The sequence below is a fragment of the Haemaphysalis longicornis genome, unplaced genomic scaffold, assembly GCF_048455015.1.
Source record: "Haemaphysalis longicornis isolate Haplotype H1 unplaced genomic scaffold, Haemaphysalis longicornis Haplotype H1 scaffold_14, whole genome shotgun sequence".
In the NCBI taxonomy this organism is placed as follows: domain Eukaryota; kingdom Metazoa; phylum Arthropoda; class Arachnida; order Ixodida; family Ixodidae; genus Haemaphysalis; species Haemaphysalis longicornis.
Window position 1 is genome coordinate 13,284,459 of NW_027526245.1, and position 20,443 is coordinate 13,304,901.

General features: G+C 49.8%; 1 long non-coding RNA gene across 1 annotated transcript in view; it reads left to right on the forward strand.

The window, feature by feature from the left end:
- The window catches only part of LOC144164967 (uncharacterized), a 55,049-nt gene extending 52,089 nt beyond the window's left edge, over positions 1-2,960 (forward strand). The window contains exon 4 of the long non-coding RNA XR_013321279.1: positions 2,757-2,960. This is a non-coding gene — a long non-coding RNA (uncharacterized LOC144164967). The remainder of the gene's footprint in view (positions 1-2,756) is intronic.
- Positions 2,961-20,443: the final 17,483 nt, after the last annotated feature.

Sequence of the window (20,443 nt, forward strand, 5' to 3'; positions counted from 1 at the left end):
GTGTCGGTATCCACTGTCGTTCGACGAAATGGCAAGCACTGACGGCTTGGTGATGTGAAAACCCGAATGTCCTAGACTAGCTGTTCAGTAGAAAAAGACTGAAGGCATTGAAGGGCCACGCGGGAATCTGTAGAGATAGACCATTGGCTGAGTGGCTGCGTGGTGATGTATTCAAGAGCAGCACGGAGGGCGGCGAGCTCAGTCACTGTTGATGTCGTCCTGCGACTGAGTTTTTGGTTATCGAGGAAGCAGACGTTGGCACGATGTAGTTCTAGAAATGTCTGCTATTCGCTAGGCTTTCCCCTGCACAGCACGTTAGCAGAAGAGCGAGATTATATCGTCAACAGGGAACATAACACCTCCGGTGGCGTAAACTCTGAGAAAATATCCCGCAGCGCCAATTTTTTGCGCTCAGTGACGTTCTGGCTATCGTAATGTGTTCCCCAACAGACGTCGTGTGGGCAGGAGCGGAAAGATTTCAGTACTCTCGGTTGTGGCTGGGTGTACCATGCCGTCGGCGCTAGGCTTAAAAGGCCGGGATGCTTAGTCGCTCACGGTGTAAAATCTATGAAGGCACGGCCTTATATCCGGGTCGGCAAACTATAGATTTTATCAAAATGCTTATTTCTCTATCACTTCGCCTCCCATTCGAAAAAGGGAAATTTCAACGGCATTATATTGGCTCACATTAGGGCTAAACCACAATCCAGCGTGTCTGATTAATTTAGGAATAAGACCGTGCCCCATGAATTCTGCTTTCGTCCCCGCCTACGCGTCGGGTTGTTTCACTTCTGTCGCAGTCCTTTCAATATAAACGCAGTGGGGGTTTTCTGAATTAAATTGTATTTTCTCTACTTCAAACTGCAGGCACGCCATGTCGTGGTCGGGTTTGTTTTTGTCTTGGCGTTTCAGCCGTGAATTCTAGACCGGCGCGAGTCGTGTTTTATGTTTTCGTTATAGATTCTTTCCTACTTGTTTCTTGTGGTTGCACAAGCAAAAATGTCGCGCAAGTCACTTACAAACTCAAACAACAGTGCTTAGGATTTCGGTGCCTTATTTGCTTTGCTGCCATTATGTGGCACGTCATTTTCCTGGAAATGATTGACAAGTATAAGTCGTGCTAGCGATTTTAGGTATTTCGTAATTTCTTCCCTATATAAATGACTCACTGAAACATTTCTTCTAACATTTGGTACGTGGGCTCAATCGAAGAGCAGACGTACAAACGGACAGACTAAAATTTACAGGGTTAAAGAGCAGAAGAAAGACTGTTTAAAAAAGCGATGGAACTACACGTTATGTGCCTACATGTTGCATAAATGTCCCTTATGTTTGCTGTGCATTTGATTAGAAATACATGTAGAGCCGTTCAAGCAATTTTATTTCTTTGGAACAGTTTTGCTTATGCATTCTTCGTGTAGCAGCGTTCTTTGACCTGTTTTTACACCACTGGAAGAGAGTCAGAAACTGACTTAGCGCTTTGCCTTTACGTAACGCAAGGGAAGTGTAGCCCTTAAAATTCATACAAAGAAAATACGATATGATATCGAAAAAAACAGCGGCTGCTTGAACACAGGTGACCCGTTCATGGTGCTCTGAACATAAAGAGGCTGTTCTTATTTGGTAATAATAATGATGACCGTTAGAACCAAGATTGTTTCACGGTTTTATTGCGCATTCACTGTTTCCAACTGCTGGTATGCTACAAACTCGCACAAAAACGAGTTAGCGCCGGTGTAGCAATGAATTAAAACCGAAGTGCTACTGCCAAGCAATCGCATGTTTTGCCTTCCCGTTTCACGATTTAGTAACCCCTTTTCATGTTGTGCGGCGCTAACAAGAGTTAGCTGTACCTCGAAACAGTTCTTGCGTGCTCAGTGGCACACCTGTATATAAACCTGCTATTATCATAGTGGCGATAGTGATTTTATAGTACTTTCTCTGTTACATTCTAGTCAAGTCCGGTGGACGTAGAAATTGCACCAGCTTGGTGAAGCTAGCAGGGCTTGCAAGGTTATACCATTGCGATATCATTTAGCCAGTATTTCTAAGATAACCCTTGAACTTTGGTGACATGGACATGTATTAAACATTAGCGAGAACAGGACGTACTCTTGTGGAGGTATTTTGAGACCAAGGCAAACAGTTGATAAGCTAAGACATTATTTTTGCCATTAAAAGACCTTCTACAGGTATGGCGACCTCCCAAAACGAGCACTAAGCCTACATCTAAAAAATTTTTGATGTCATCTAACTGTGACTAGCACATCCAAAAATGGACATGGTAATCTGTTTCAAACGTCACTAGAGAGTTTCAGTATAGCAGCTGGCGTACGCTAACGCGCTATTGTTGCAGGGCCTCGACTGGCCAGAAAAATGCCAAGGTTCCAAGAATACACTGATGCACTGCATGCTTGGTCCTCCTAAAGTTCTCCAATAAGCTTTCATCTCCGAGGTTAGAAGCGCCCACGCGCAAAGAAAACATTTATAAACTGCATGCTTCGCACCTCCCTATGTTTCACGTTAGTGTAGAAGGCCCGGGATTTTTCTGCTTCAGACAAATAATTTCTTGTATTCAGAATAACCTTGAATTCGAATGGAGAATGCAGCGTCGCGCTAGGTGTTGGTGGCATCAGTGTGATTTTATATTGTTCTAACCAATATGATTTTAATGTTACGGATAGTCGCGTTCATGCTTTCAGTTTTGTTAGCAAAGCAAAATTCAACATCAATAATGTATTGTTTTTATTTTTCAGTACCGCGAACGGCACGTCAACATTTCTTCCAGGGATGGTTTGCTAGTCTATGAAATTGGAACGTGCGACCGTGGCTCGTGCAAGGCGGACAAATACAAATACCGTGTTTCGGTAAGGCGGATGAAATTGGAACGTGCGACCATGGCTCGTGCAAGGCGGACAAATACAAATACTGTGTTTCTGTAAGGCGGTGGTCAAAATATAATGGAATAAACTTTTCCTGATGGATCATTGTTCCAGCAATTGGAAATTTTTTTTCTACAACTTGTGTTCGAAGCAAAAGCCGTCTGGCTGCTTATCGAAGATTAAAGAACGAAGCGATTGTCACCGTTCAACCTCCGTGACGCTGACCAACATTGTTATGTCAGTGACGACAGCGCCTTCAAGCCCAGAAAACCGAAGTGAAGCAACGAACCAACGGGATTGGCGGCCATAAGTGGCAGGTGCCTAACCGTTGCTTTCTACCGTTTTACGTATGAATTTTGATTGTTATTTCTCCTACTGAATCCTATGTGGCCGTCCAAGCACTCTTTTTGAACACAGGTATTCATATGTGTAGTTATCGTGCTCGCACTGGTTCGTTCTTTGCTAGCCAAATGCCTACATTTTTTACGACAGCCGTTTCTCTGCCCGATCAAGTCTTATCCGTGCGCTGAGCCCTAGGCCCTAGCCCTCGCATGGCTACTGCTTTGTGCTGGCGACGTGGAGGCCAATCTGGGTCCTAAGATCGAGGATGTGCTAACCTGCCTAAAATGTGTCATCAAAAACCTCTTCCAGGTTAACTGAAATTAAACAGCAGATCACCAGCATTGATTCCCGCCTAACAAGCTTAGAAAAAACCGTGTACAAAGTATGAGACCCTAAGAAAACGTTTCAACTGTCATCGACACTGTTCAGGAAGTCAAGGAAAATGTTTGCAAGATGAACGAAGAACTTGCTGACGTCGTGGACGATATGAACAATATAATGGGGCGAAATAATTTTATAATAAAAGGCCTTCCAGAAGAAGATCACGAAGGGTATGTGGCGTCCGAAAGAATAGTCAAAGAATTCTTCTCGAAACATCCTAACATTTAGGCTGGCGACATCGAAGATGCTCATAGATTAGGAAAAGCCCGACCTGACTTTGATCGTCCTATTATAGTGAAGTTTCTGAACTTCAAATCAAAATTATAAGCTCCGTCTAGCGCTCCGAAGTTGAAAGATCTATAGAAGCCCAAGGTCTGGCTCGAGGAAGATTTCTCGGCAAGTCCAACCTGCAAGAAAGAAGTCCCGCGATTACGCTAAAGCTCAACGCAAACGCGATGAAAAATTGATGTTGCGTTTTAACAAACTTCAGATGCATAATTCCACATGATGCAAATGATCGCGCTGTCATGAGGTCAGAAAAAAAAACCTCCTCAATGACCCTATTAACACTGTCACCACACGCCTATCGTCTCAAAATTAGTTTCACTGCTTTTATTTATTTTCGCAGCATTAATAAAAAAGCTTAATGCAATAAACGCCATCGTGTACATGTGCTCAGCCGACATAGTCGTAGGTACGGAATCGTGATTGACCGAGGACGTAAAGAACAAACTTTCGTTTCCATCATCGTTCATTCGGTTTCGTAAAGATAGAATGGGTTTTCGAAGTTGCGGCGTACTTATTGCTATAGACGAAATCTATCACCCATCCCTTCTTCCTTTAGATTACCCCCTTGAAATTCTCTGGGTTCCATAATATTTCGATGGCATTCATTGCATATTTGGTGCCTGTTACCGACCCCTTGATAGCCGGCAGGATTTTGTTGAGCTTCTTTAAGAAGCCATGGATTCCATTTTTCTGAAGTTTCCTAATTGTTTTTAATTACTTTAAATCCGCCCCTGTTTAAAAAAAGTAATAAAGTCATTCTGTAGTTTACAATGGTTAAATCCCCCCTGTTTATCCTAATCGCAATTCGACGGTGATTAGGAAGCTGGTACTTTTTAAATAAATTCGTTCCAGTGGTGGTTTTGACATAGAGTATTGTATTTCACTTGTTTTTATTTTAAACTCAACTATGTCAAAACTCTTCTTTTACTACATAGGCACCCTTATTTTCATATCTTCCCAGACAACGAACTGTTTTTCCCTGTTATCTACATAAGTTGTCACACCAACTGTACCAGAATTGAAAATATGCACGCAACCGTTTTTATATTACACAACTTATAACACTAAAATAACGCGAAAGGGTAGGTACTAACGAATCAAAAATCATAAAAATTAACTCTTCAGTGGATGTTCCTAATTCTGCGGCAGTCGGAACATCAGAAATTGTGAAATAAAATGATATATACTTCATGCAGATAACACTATTAGATTCCCAGAAAAATAGTCCTCAAAATGGCCAAAAATGCGTCGGAAGTATAGAGCTTACCCTTAAGTCCCATCTGCGTTTTCACCGTATATTTAAATAGCTAGTAAAGTTTAACGTATGTATACTCAATTATCGGAATTCACAACCCCTTAGTTCTGCTTACCTCGGGGAGATTTACAGGGCTTTTTCTTAAGCTCCTAGGTATTGAGGTGATTTTAAAATTTTCTGAGTGTAACCCCGATAATGCGACTTTCAAGGAACCGCGAGAGAAAGCGTCGTACGACCAGGGTGTCGTACGACCGGGGTGCGAGTAAATGCCGGCCTAGTAGACAGTCTCACATAATAGGTGGGCTAGTAAGATATTTAAACTACCATATTTAGCACGTTCTCACTTGATTTTGCATCTTTAGCTGAAAACCCCAGTTTAAAAGAAAAATCACAGCCTATGTTGTGCCCTCTCCCCTCCATGGCGTCCAGCTAGCGCGCAAACGAGTCAAGCACCGCACGCTACGCGACAGCCCTGCCGCAGGCTACGCGTCACCAGCCCTGCGCCTTGCTAGCGCGAGATAAGGCCGACGTGGTCTACGTGGTCGAGCTAAATGAGAGTGGAAAAGGCCAGTGTGAAACTGCCAAGGCCAAGTGAAACGAGAAGTAGTACAAGGCGGAGACGAAAATACCGGCATTGCAGTACATGGTGGAGACACCTTTTGAACGCTACTGTGCCGTCGGTATTAGATGAAAGTGCTCAACCCATAGCTGTTTTCTTTTCCTTCGTTTCCAACAAGACCCGGCAACGCGAAATCGATCATAATCATCATCATCATCATCAACCTATCTGCGCCCACTGCAGGCCAAAAGCCTCTCCCATTATTCTCAAATTACCCCGGTCATGTGCTAACTGCGACCAATTTAACCCCGCAAACTTCTTGATCTCATCTGCCCATTTTTCTGCCGCTCCCTGCCGCGATCGCCTGCTCTAGGGATTCACTGTTACCCTTAATTACCAACGGTTATCTTGCCTTCGCATTACAAGCCCTGCCCACGACCATTTCTTCTTCATTCCTAATCATACGTCCTCAACACGCGTTTGTTGCATGACCGGCTCCGTTCTCTTCTTGTCCTTTAATGTCCCTTAATTTCCGTTCCATTGCGCGCTCAGTCGTCCTCACTTTAAGTTGAACCCTCTTAGTGAGCCTCCAAGATTCTGCCCCGTAGGTGAGTACCGGTACGATGCAGGTGTCAGACACTGTCTTCTTCAGGGACAAGGTAGGCTGCCATTCATTATCTGAGCATGCCTGCCAAATGCACTCCACCCCATTCTTATCCTTCGAATTATCTCTGCCTCATGGTTGGGATACGGGGTCACATCTTGGCCTAAGTAGATATATTCGCTCGCCACCTATCTTAAACCGCTGTGCTGTCCAGAAGAGTTTGATCTTTACTTTAGTTTTCTGCATATTAGACTTCGGACCCACGGTTCTATTCTGTTTGTCCACTCCGGTAAGCATGCTTTGCAATTCCTCCCCCGAGTTACTTAACAAGTAAACGTCATCAGCAAATATGAGGTTACTGAGGTATTTTGAATTAACCCTTACGCCCACCGGTTCCCACTCCAATGTTGTGAATACGTCTTGTAAACATGCAGTGAATAACATCGGACAGATCGTGTCTCCCTGCCTGACGCCCTTTCTTATAGGTATTTTACTGCTCTCCTTATGGGGGATGATGTTAGCTGTGCACCATTTGTAAATACCCTCTAGTATTCGTACATCATTCTCGTCTATAGCCTGGTTCCGCAATCACTGAATGACTGCTGAGGTTTGGACCGAGTCAAATGATTGCTTGTAGTCTATGCAGGCTATATATAGGGGTTCAGTATACTCCGCGCACTTCTCTATTACCTGATTTATCGTGTGAATATGGTTCATTGTTCAATAGCCTTTACGAAGCCCAGCTTGCTCATTAGGTTAACTAAAATCTAAGGTTGCAGAAATTGTGTTAGCGATTACCATGTTAAGTGCCTTGTAGACGAACGGCAGTAAGGTGATCGGCTTCTAATTTTTCAAGTCCTTCATGTCACCTTTCGTATGGATTAGTATGATGTTCGTGTTCTTCTAAGATTCCGGTACACTTGTGGTAATTAATCATTGTTCGCACAGGTTTGCAAATTTTACAAGTACAATGTGCCCGCCATCCTTCAAGAGGTCTGCTGTTATCTGATCTTCACCAGGTGCTTTGCCCCCTTTCATTTGTTTCAAGGCCTTCCTTACTTTTCTGTCGTTACTGGTGGGATGTCTATTTCCCCTGAACTGCTTTCTTTTTCCGCATTATCCTGGATGTCCCGGTTTCTGTAGAGATCTCTGTAGAACTCCTCGGCTACTTTGAATATTTTATCCCTATTTGTGATATCATTGCCTTGCTTGTCTTGAGGGGCATTCATCTGCTATCTCCCCACACCTAGACGCTTCTTCACTGCTTTCAGGCTGCCTCCTTTCTTTACAGCACATTCGATCCTCTCCATAATATACTTCCGTATGTCAGCTGTCTAACGTCTTTTCAGTAACTTCGAAGGCTCCGCTAGTTCAATTCTCTCAGCTGGGGTGGAGATCGTCATGCTTCGCCATTTCCTAATTACATCTTTCCTCTCCTGCAAAAGTTTGCCAGTATCCTGTCTATTTATCGTGCCCCCGACTTCGACTGCACACTCCGTGATAATGCGTGTAAGATTGTCGCTTGCTTCCTGTGTGGTAAGCTCTGCTTCCTCGGTAAGAGCTGAATATCGTTTGGGCAGCGCGATCCTCAATTCTTCAACTTTACGCCTTACGGTTAGCTCATTGGTCGGCTTCTTTCGTACTGGCTTGTTGCGGTCCCTTCTCAAATCTGGCCTAATTCGAGATATCACCATCCGGTGGTCACTACACCTTACCCTTCTAAACACTTCGAAGTCCTGCACGACGCCGGGGTTGTCACAAATTCATTTTTATGTTCCCTATTCGGCCTCCTCCACGTCCACCTCCGGATCTCCCGTTTCCCGAAGAAGATATTCATGATGCGTAGATCATTCCGTTCCGGGAGCTCGACTAGTAGGTCCCCTCTGCTACTTTTCCAGCCCAGACCATAGCTCCCAACTGCCTTGTCACCAGCCTGATTAGAGCCTACCTTAGCTTTGAAGTATCCCATAACTACGGTATACTGGATTTTTGCTTTAACCATTGCCGATTCAACATCTTCATAGAGTTGTTGAGCTTGGTGGTCGTCATGGCTTGATGTAGGCGCGTAGCCCTGTACCACCTTGAGTTTGTACCTCTTACTAGGCCTAATCACAAGACTGGCTGCCCTTTCGCTAATGCTTTAGTATTCGTCTATATTGCCAGCTATGCTTTTAGATGTGAGGCATCTCATGCTCAGGGCTGTGTCCCTCCCTCCCGTGTCGTTGTTGTCCGCCGGTGGCGCTGCGGTCGTCGAGGTGAGCAGATGTGCCTCACATCGGCTACGCAGATTATGGTCCACTGTGCCGACAATTCTTCACGAATTTGGGAATCCTTGCTTCCAGGACATCCACGTTGACGCAGCGATCACGCCGATACCGAATTTCGGTGAGCCGGACCATTTTTCACCAATTTGGGAATTCCAAAGTTCTTCCGATGTGGCCCGAGCGCTAAGCCTAACGAGGCCTAGCACGACTTCGGGCCGCCGAGCCCCGCCGCCCGCTCCGCTCCGACGGCGATGACGACCACGACCTCGCACTCTGCGATGGATACGATCACCGATTTGGAGTCTGGCCCCGCGCTGGGCTTCCGAGACGGGCGGACGACGATCACCGTTCACGGGTCCGACGAAGACGACGGCACCCCGAACGCCCAGGCCAGCTGGATCCTCGCAACCCAGCGCGGCCGACGATTACCCACCGGCACCCGAGAGCCACGTCAGCACTCGCCTCCGGCAAGCCCTGCTAGCCAAGGTAGGCTGACTCCCGCTCCTACACGGGCCCAGTTTGCCCGAAAAGTAAATGCTACCATGGACAAGGCCGCCCGCATGCCACGCGAAAGGCCCGCGACGAATTCAAGATTGTGATCCGCCCCCGCGGCGGACTCATTGTTGGAAAGACGAAGCCCACCGACCTCATGCGAGGTATTGCCCGGCGGCGGGCATGGAACCCCTAGCTTTCACAGAAGACACTGCATGTCCCAACGTCGCTCAGAACATCGTCGTCGTGAGCACGCCGAACGACGCGAGAGCACAGCGCTACTCGACCATTCGAAGCATCACCCTCGGCACGCAAGTGTTCGAAGTCTTCGCATACCACGCAGCACCAGACAATACCGTCAAGGGAGTCATTCGGAACATTTCACTCGAAGACACCCAAGAAGACATTCGCAGCTACATCATAAACAACTACAACCCAACAGTCATCGACGCGTACCGGATCGGCTCGTCCGAGGCTGTCGTGGTACTGTTCCAGGGCAACAAGGTGCCCACGTACGTGAAGTACGCCGGCGTCATCATTCGCTGCACCATCTACAAACAGCACAGAGAAGTCGGCAAGGCGTGTGGACATGTCGGCCACCGTAAGGACGTGTGCCCTACTCCCAACCTGAACGTGTGTTTCGCCTGCGGCAAGACAAAACCAGGCCAGAACCACGAAGAGGAATGTAAGCCGCACTGCAAGCTGTGCGGCGGTCGCCACCCCACCGGCGACAGACACTGCAAGAATCGTTTCAAGGTGCCCTTCCAAGTGAAGAAGCGCCAATGGGAAACCAAGACTGCTGCGGCAATGGAAAAAGCCCGACCTCCTCCGCCGCTGGCACCGAAGGTCAGACTTTCCAGAAAGGACGCGTTCCCGGAACTGCCGGGAGCGAACAAACAACGCCATCCATCACGCTGCGCGAGCCGCGATAGGTCGCGAAGTAAGTCACGAGGCGCGGTGACGCACGACACCACGTCATGGGCCAAGGTCACAGCTGCCGGAGGTGGAGCCAAGCAACCGGCTCGCCCACGCTCGTCCAGCCGCGGCGACAGCGAAATACAAACGCTAGAGAAATGGTGCGTGATCAGCAAGACTTGATTGCCAAGTTGACTAAGCAGTTGGAAGAGATCCTTATCACAGGACACCGTACGCCTACGACATCACCATGGGTGCTTGGGAAAACACCACAACCGGCGTCCCTCAACCCGCAACATCTGCAACAATCGCCCAAGCCGAGCCGAGCGCCGGTCATCCGAACGAGCGCCGCTCAAGCGCCCCACCAACCACCACAACAGCACACCGCTACCCCGGCGGCACATGTTACTACAAAAGACGAAGAAGACGAAGACATCGAAGAAGAAGCCGATCAGGAGGACCGCCCTCCACGCTCTCCATGGTCAGTCAGCTCGCTATCGCCACCGCTCACAACGGGTGGTGTCAGTTCCGCAGTACGACTCGGCCGTCTCTCGGAACGAGTGGACAGCATAGAGAAACGCATGGACAAGCGCTTGGACGCGCAGAACGCCAAGATCGACCAGCTCACTGCTCGACTCGATGAGACCAACGCGCGGCTCGACGAGACCAATGCGCGACTCGACCGCCTCGAACAGTTCTTTACGAGAAGCTGGGAGCCCCCAACTCCAGCACGGTCAACTGCAACCCACTCGTATCCCAACAATCACCATGACCAGGTCAACCCAATCAAGACTAAAGATATGGCACTGGAACGCTAACGGCCTCCAGTGCCGCAGGGCGCTCCTACAGCAACACATACAGACCATAAACTCTCCGCCGGACGTCATCATGGTTCAGGAAACACACATGAAACGTGTGCCAACACTCCCGGGATACCGAACGCACGCTACACCTCCCAGCGCTCGCACCAGTGCCAAGGGCGCGGCGCAGGGAGTCTGCACCTTCGTCCGGAAATGCATTACCCACATACCGCACGACCACTTCCTCGATGACGACACGGCCCTCGAGCTATGCGCGACCGAGAATGTAGTCGGCAAAAAGACGCAAGAATCACTCTACATGATCAACGTGTACAGTAATCCGCAACACAGCAGTCAGCGGTTCCGAACGCTGTTCCACAAGACCCTGCACAAAGCCTCGCGCCACCCGATCCTCATCGCCGGCGACTTCAACGCCCACCACAAAAAGCTTGGGTACATACTCACCACGGCCAAGGGCACAGACCTGCTCGACGAGGCCGTGGAAGCCGACTTCACGCTCGTCACCGACCCGCTGCAGCCGTCCCGCATCGGCACCTCAACCGCCCGAGACACCAATCCCGACCTCGCCTTCGTACACCTGCCTGACGGCAGAACGACGAGCTGGCGAAACACGGGCCACAACCTCGGCAGTGACCATTACATTATCGAAGTCGAGATCCCCCTGCGAGTATCGGGAACCTCTACCGCCAAGCGCACTCACAAGCTGGTGGACTGACATGCCTTCCGTCAGCAAGACATCGCACCGACCATCGACGACATCGAGCGATGGACGCGTTGCCTGGTGGACGCCACGAAGCGAGTCACCACGGAGATCGAAACGGACGACGCCATACCGAGCATGGACCCTCGCCTGGCACACATGATCGAGGCGCGCCGGTCCCTACAGCGGCGATGGAAGAAACACCGCCACCACGGCAATTTACGCAAGCGGATCGCCCGCCTCGGTCGCGAGATCGAGCAATACAGCCGACAGCTCTGTACCCAGCAGTGGCACGCGATCTGCAACGAGGCCGACGGACAACTCCACGCGAGCCGAACATGGAAGCTTCTTCGCCACCTCAAAGACGAAACCCAGAGCAAGTCCTACCAATAACACCGCCTGTCCCAGATACTGCACACGGCGTCCAAGACCCTCGGCACAGAGGAGCTCTCCAAGCGCCTGAACGACCAGTACCTGCCCATCACCTCGAGCGTCGAGCATCCGGACTACCGAAGGGCGGCCAACCCCGAGCTAGACGGCGACATCGAGGAGTGGGAAGTCCGCCGAGCGGTGCAGCGCCTCAACTGCAAGTCGGCGGCCGGGCCCGACAACGTACACAACAAGGCTCTCCGGAACCTGAACGACACCGCCATAACGGCTCTCACACGGTACTACAACGACTGCTGGCGCTCGGGCTCGCTCCCCAAACAATGGCAGACGGCCCGAACGATCCTCATACCAAAGCCCAACAAGCCGCACGGCATCGAGAACCTGCGCCCGATCTCCCTTACGTCGTGCGCGGGCAAGGTGCTCGAGCACGTTCTCAACAACCGCTGGCAGAGCTACGTCGAAGAGCACAACATCTACCCGGCCACGATGCTCGGCTTCCGAGCGAAGCTCAGCACACAAGACGCCATTCTCCTCCTGCAACACGACCTGCTCGAGTCCCCCAGCAGAACCGACTGCAGGGCAGTGCTCGGCCTCGACCTCAAGAGCGCATTTGACAACGTGCTCCACGCCGCCATCCTGGCACAAGTCAACCGACTGGGGTTGGGAGAACGAATGTACAACTACATTCGAGCGTTCCTGTCCCACAGGACGGCATGCATCCACGTCGGTCACCTACAACTAGACGAAAGGGAGCTGGGCAGCGTCGGCACACTGCAAGGGTCCGTCATCTCTCCCTTCCTATTCGACATCGTCATGATCCCGGTGGCCGAGCGCCTCGCCCGCCTGCCGCACGTCCACCACACGATCTACGCCGACGACATGACGCTCTGGGTGTCGCGCGGCACAAACGGCCACATCGAGAAATCGCTGCAAAAGACGATCTGTGAAATCGACGACTGCCTGAAGAACACGGGCCTCCGGTGCTCCCCGCAAAAGTCGGAGCTGCTTATACTGCCACCCCCCTGCCACCGCAGGAAGGAAGCCGAACGCGAAGTCGGCAACATCACCCTCCGCACCGAGAACGGCACGACCATACCGCACGTCCGCAGCCTCAGAGTGCTCGGCCTCCACATCGACTCGGGCAGCACCAACCACACGGCCCTGGACAAACTACTCACGAGGATAGGCATCGCGACCCGTCTCATCAGGCGGATCAGGCATGCCGCGACGGCATGCGAGAGCCCAACCTTCTGCGACTGCTGCAGTCGTTCGTGATGAGCCACGTCTCGTACGTCGGCGCGTTTCGCCGATGGCTGCAGCACGAGCGGGACAAGATCAACGCAGCCATCCGCAAGTCCCACAAGACGGTACTGGGACTTCTCCACAGCACAAGCAACCGGGCCCTTGCGTCCCTCGGCGTACATAACACACTGGAAGAGGTGTGGGAAGCCCAGCGCTCCGCGCAGCTCGCCCTTCTCGGTACTACCAAAACGGGTCGCCGGATCCTGCAAGGGGCCGGCCTCCGCCCGCTACGGACGGAGCTGCTCTCGGAAGACACCCACGAACACAGCAAGATACCCAACGACATTGCCAGACAACTGGTCGTCCCACCGCTCCCGCGCAACGTCCACCCGGACCGCAACAAGGAGCGAAGGCGAACCAGAGCCCGCGCACTCGCGGAGACGTACGCTACAGACAACACGGCGGTATACGTGGACGTCGCCCAACTCCCGGACAGACCCCACCCCTTCGTGGCCGTAGTGATCCGCGCCACGGACGGAAGCATCCTGAACGCCTGCAGCCTCCGCGCCCCCGCCGCCGAGCAAGCAGAAGAGGCTGCCATCGCACTGGCGCTACGAAGCGACCCCGACACCACAACCATCCTGACCTACTCCCGCTCGGCCATCACCAACTTCGCCAGAAGCAGCATCGGGGAAACGGCAGCCCGCCTGCTCCCCACGCGCAAGTCGACCACAACCGCCATCAGATGGTTCCCGGCACACGTCGGACCCATCGCCGGAGGAGCGGCCAACCGCAACGAGACAGCAGACGTCGTCGCACGCGAGCTCGCGCACCGTGCGGCGCCCCCCTGCTCCTAGACCGCGGAAGACGTCGACCTCCAAGCGGAACCGGTGACCACGCACGGCGACATCCTGTCGTGGTACCGAGAGGGGCGCCGAGCGCTGCCTCCGCCTCACCCGAGGCTGGGCAGACGCGAAGGCGTCCTTCTCCGGCTACAGACCTGCACGGTGCTCACGCCGGCCCTCGCCCGACACGTGTGCCTCGGATACTATGTGCAAGCAGTGTTTCTTCGCGTGAACCAGCAACTCTAACCCACATCATGTGGGGCTGTGAAGTCCACAAAAACGGTGCCGAGCCGGACTCACTACCGCTAGACATTGTGGACTACATCAGCTCGCCGGACTCTGCGGCGCAGCTGCTCGCCATCCAGCGGCTCGAGGACGCCCTGGCCCGGCAAGAGCGAACGGGGGACCCTCCCGCGGGAGCGGACTCACCTAGTAGCCGACGTCGCGGCGCAGGCTCACCCTCGAGGTCTACATAGCCACGAGCTAGATAGGGTGCGGAGAAGCCCTGCGTGGCCTGATCCGCACCCACACGCCGGATATTCTCAATAAAGTATTGTTTTCTCTCTCTCTGTCTTGTTGTCCGCCGTCCGCGCACCCACTGCCCATGCCTGGCCAGGCACCGTTGATGATGATTATGGCAGGATTCCCCTAGGTATTCGCCAACCAAAGAATCCATCACGGGATAGCTTCGCGTTCAACCACCGTCATCTTCTTCCCGTAGGTGAACCCTGAGTACCACACCCACACTGCGCATGACTGGCCAGGTACCGCTGATGATGATTGCGGCAGGATGCCCCTAGGTATTGCCCAATCAAGGAATCCATCACGAAATAGCTTGGCGTTCAACCAGAGTCGTGATCTTCCCGTAGGGGAACCCAGAGTACCACACCCACACTGCGCATGCCTGGCTAGGGACCGCTGATGATGATTTTCTTTATTTATTTATTTAAAAATACATTGCAGGCCCTTGTTGCAGGGCAATGTGTAAGGGGGGTAACAAAGGGTGAGTGTCGGGACAGAACTGTAAGGGAACATCAACCTTTGAATGAACTTTGAATGAACGGAACAGCAAATAACACGATATGTCACTAAAGAGAAAAAGAAGAGAATGTACAAAAAAAAGCCATTTGAAGTGACACATGGGAACATCGCAGGTGGGAAGGAATGCAAATATGCGCAATGCAACTTAGTAAAAAACACCTAGTACACACGTAGTTAAAAATAATCTATAACAAAGCGCAGAAAGCAACTTGTTCTCGTTTCCAAAACACAGGATAATAAAGGGCGATAACAGTTTTACTTGTGTGTATAAGGACATTATAAACTACAAAAATGCAGCGGTCACAAAGTGTGAAGCGGTAAGAAAAAAGAAAGAAAAAGAAGAGCGCGTGCTGTTTTACCGAACACAAGGCCTTAATCTGTAAGCGGGAGGAACCGGAGTAAAAACGAATGGATGTAATTACACTGGAGCGATACAGGAGGTGGCACAAATACTTGTAAAAAGAACCAGTCGAAGTTCCTATCACTGAAAGAAAGAGTAGAGAAGTCTGAATTTTTCGGGGTCTGATTGATATGCGATGTCATTCGAGAGATCATTCCACAAGCGGATGGCGTGAAGAAGAGCCGATGAGTTAAAGGCGTCGGTTGACCCATATAATCGCGTGTAACTTAAGTTATTATGCAACCTGCGAGATGTAACGGAAGGTATGACGAGTTTAAATGGGAATGATTTATTACTGTAAACATACTTATGGAAGAGGCATAGAAGAGAAATATCCCGCCGAGTACTCAGCAGTTGAAGAGGAAGGCAGGGCCTAATTTCAGTTATGCTGCTATGGTAGTCGTAATTTCGCGAGATAAAACGGGCTGCCCTATTTTGAATCGGTTCAAGCATGTTGATTAGGTAATTTTGGTAAGGGGACCAGATGGATGCGGCAAATTCAAGTTGTGGCTTAACGAAGGTCTGATAAGCTAGTTGACGAACATGGGATGGGCAGCTATGCAAGTTGCGGCGTAAGTATCCCAATGATTTTGAAGCTTTTGCACAAATGGTGGTGATATGGTGTGACCAAGAAAGATTTGGTGTGAAATGAATACCTAGGTATTTGTAGGAGGATGCGTGCGACAGAGGGTAATCATAAATGATGTACGAACAGCTGGAAATATTTTGCTTGCGTGTGAAAGACATAATTTTGCAATTCTGCTTGTTTAGCGACATCAGCCATTTTTCGCACCAGTCATTAATCTTGTTCAGGTCATTTTGCAGTGTTAGGTGGTCGTCAGCACAGGTTATTGAGCGATATATAATGCAATCATCGGCGAAAATTCGCATGCGAGATGAGGTGCTGATTGGTAAATCGTTAATATAAATTAAGAATAGCAGGGCCGAGGACGCACCCCTGCGGTACACCTGAGGTTACGTGGGAAAGAGGGGATTGCATATTGTTTATTACCGTGAACGGCTGGCGCAGCGAAAGAAAGTATCGAAGCCAAGATAAAGTGAGCGAGTCTAATCGGAGTGAAGATAATTTAGAAATCAGACGACAGTGGGGTACACGATCAAATGCGTTTGAAATATCGAGAAAAATGCAGTCAGTCTGAAGGTTATTGTTCATGTTGCAATGTAGTTCTGACGTAAATTCCAGCAGCTGTGTTTCGCACGAAAAACCTTTTTTAAATCCATGTTGGTTGACAAAAAAGAAGTGGTTAGATTCTAAGTGCCGCAAAACATGAGAAGCGATTATATGTTCCAGGAGTTTGCAGCAGATGCACGTTAGAGAGATGGGGCGATAACTTTCGAGTGAATGTTTATCGCCAGCTTTAAACACGGGGACTATTTTACCAATCTTCCAGTCAATGGGAAGGTGGCCTGTTGCTAATGATTGTCTGAAAATGTGATACAGGATATTAACAGAAACAGAAAGGGTATTTTTCAGAACTTTGTAATTTATATCGTCAATGCCAGCTGAAGTAGATAGCTTAAGATAAGATTAGTGACAAGAAGTGCGATACCCTCAGGCGTTATTTCAATAGGTTGCATGTAATCTATGTTGACATCGGGAACGTTCGGAACATCGGTGTGGTCTTCCCGGGTGAAAACCGATGAAAAGAGGGTGTTAAATGCTGAGGTGCAATGACTGTCTGAGAGGGGAGCATGATGATCATCTAGCAAGAAAATCTGCTAAACATCGTGTTCCGGAGATATTTGTTTCCAGAAGTTTCTAGGATTTGATTTCAGAAGGGAAGGCAAATCGTTAGAGAAATACTTTTGTTTAGTAGATTTAATTGTGCAACAGTATATTTCCATACCATTTTTGTACGCCTCCCATGCCGAGGACGTACAAAGTCGTTTTGCCGCGCGGTATAGACGTTTCTTTTTATTTCTGAGCTGTCAGATGGATTTTGTAAACCAGGGGTTAGTTTTATCATTTTTGACGGAAACAAGTGGAATATACCGATCTGCTAGCGCGCATAATTTGTTTCTCTAGAGCACCCAGTTATCATTGACGTACGATTGGAAAAGGATGGCAGGAATATGTCATTGTAGAAGGTTTCTAGTTCAGCGTTGATTTTGCTGTTGTTAGCTTTAGTGTAATCACGGATTTTTTTCTGTTCAATGCCAGAGAAAGGTAGTCGAATGTTAAGGGTTACTTGAAGAAGACTGTGATCACTGTATCCATCTATGTTCAGTATGGTATTTACTGTTTCAGGAGCGGTGGTGAGGAGTAGGTCGAAGATGTTAGAACCGCGAGTGGGCTGATTCAGCATTTACGATAAGTTAAAGTCTAAGGTTAGGTTGATAAATTCTGTAGATATGCGGCAAGGGGAAGACAACTGGTTCCAGTCAATCGCGGGAAAATTGAAATCGCCAAGCATGAATATATAATCGGTATGGCAGAGATGAATGGCCTCAGTGATGCTGCTGCGCAGTTCTTCCAGAAATGAATGCTTACAGTCAGGAGGTCGGTAACAATTTCCGATGAGCAGTGTGGCGGACTTGGTTAAGCATGCTACCCAGATAATTTCTATGTTAGAGTGTACTTTGATGGCATACCATTGTAAAGTTTTTTTTTACTGCGAGAAGAACTCCTCCTATTAGTACGGTCGTTTCGGTAAATGTTGAAATGTTGAAATTGCTACGATCAGGGAGAACTTCGTTATCGGTTATGTCAGGGTAAAGCCAGGTTTCGGTGAAGGCAAGAATATCGCAGTCACAATTTTCAAGGAAGGAACATAACAAATGCCGTTTTGGCATTAGGCTGCGGATGTTAGTAGACGATAGCGATAATGTGGTGATGGCTTGAATGGGCGAAGTCATATTCCGATCTTGTCCGCACGTGTTATTTAGCTATCTGCTAGCTAGTACAACACTATCACTTGTGGCGTCATAGATGTAAGTCTGCTTGTTAATGTGCAGGCGGTCAACTGAAATTTTGAAAGCCTTGTTCTGAAACTTAGCGAAGCTCACCAACTTGCGTCTTGCCTGTTGTGTTGCCGGGGAAAAGCCTTCACCAATAGAATAGGTTGTTCCTTTTAATTTGCATGCACTGGACAAGATCTGCTCTTTGTCCTTATAAAATGTTAGTTTTGCTATGATAGGCGTATTTTTTCCTTCAGTGAATTTGCCAAGCCTGTGTACACGCTCGAATTGTGAACTAGTTGTTGTTAATTCAAGTTTTTCAGAGCAAAACGCTATTACTTTCTCCTCCGCCGCGGCCCATTCTTCCTCCTCGTTGTCTTCTATCCCAAAAAAGAGAAGGTTTGATCGTCGCTGCCTATTTTCGGCATCGTCGCATCGGGACGAAATGGCTGCCAACTGATCTGAAACTTTCAGGAGGGTGCTGTCAGAGGGACTATCTGGGTTACGCTGGAATGCAATGGTTGCCTCAAGGGCAGCGACTTTACATCAAGTTGCTTGATCTGATTTTTAGCAGTTTCTTGCTCCCCACTTACTCGTTTCAGATCAGCTAACATTGTGGCGTGTTCAGCCTCTAGCTTTTTAATTGTGTCCAAAGCCGAAGTGAAGGCGTCAGCTTCCGCTTTACTCATCGGCCCCGGATTCGTTTCCACATCGCCCGCGAGAATGAGCAGTAAGTTTCGAACGGAACAACAAAGATTTTACGAAATGCACAACAAACGCTTGAATACATCGTAAAACTCTGGTGGGCACGACACCATAATGAAACAGGAATGACTGCACTTGATACAGGAAGCACCCTTCATGTAACTGACCTGTAACACCAGTGGCCGTAAGTCTCCCATCCGAAATGCGGCGCCGTAGCCAAAGCAGGCGGATGAAGACTGAAGCTTATATGCGCCTCTGCTGACGTCATTAGGCGATATTGAAGTTCCGGGTTGCCCGATGGTTTCGTTGCCGGGTTGCCTGCTGATTTCATCCAACATTGGCCTCAGAAGGGTTCCATCCGGCCGGGGGAGAGGCAGGCGATCAGGGCTGATCAGCTCGCAGGATCTGGGGAGCCTGGAGCACACAGCCCAGGGGACCGCAGCCTGAAACACCAGTGGCCGTAAGTCTCCCATCCGAAATGCGGCGCCGTAGCCAAAGCAGGCGGATGAAGACTAAAGCTTATATGCGCATCTGCTGACGTCATTAGGCGATATTGAAGTTCCGGGTTGCCCGATGGTTGCGCTGATTTCGTCCAACATTGGCCTCAGAAGGGTTCCATCCGGCCGGGGGAGAGGCAGGCGATCAGGCCTGATCAGCTCGCAGGATCTGGGGAGCCAGGAGCACACAGCCCAGGGGACCGCAGCCTGAAACACCAGTGGCCGTACGTCTCCCATCCCAAATGCGGCGCCGTAGCCAAAGCAGGCGGATGAAGACTAAAGCTTATATGCGCATCTGCTGACGTCATTAGGCGATATTGAAGTTCCGGGTTGCCCGATGGTTGCACTGATTTCGTCCAACATTGGCCTCAGAAGGGTTCCATCCGGCCGGGGGAGAGGCAGGCGATCAGGCCTGATCAGCTCACAGGATCTGGGGAGCCAGGAGCACACAGCCCAGGGGACCGCAGCCTGAAACACCAGTGGCCGTACGTCTCCCATCCCAAATGCGGCGCCGTAGCCAAAGCAGGCGGATGAAGACTAAAGCTTATATGCGCATCTGCTGACGTCATTAGGCGATATTGAAGTTCCGGGTTGCCGGATGGTTGCACTGATTTCGTCCAACATTGGCCTCAGAAGGGTTCCATCCGGCCGGGGGAGAGGCAGGCGATCAGGCCTGATCAGCTCACAGGATCTGGGGAGCCAGGAGCACACAGCCCAGGGGACCGCAGCCTGAAACACCAGTGGCCGTACGTCTCCCATCCCAAATGCGGCGCCGTAGCCAAAGCAGGCGGATGAAGACTAAAGCTTATATGCGCATCTGCTGACGTCATTAGGCGATATTGAAGTTCCGGGTTGCCCGATGGTTGCACTGATTTCGTCCAACATTGGCCTCAGAAGGGTT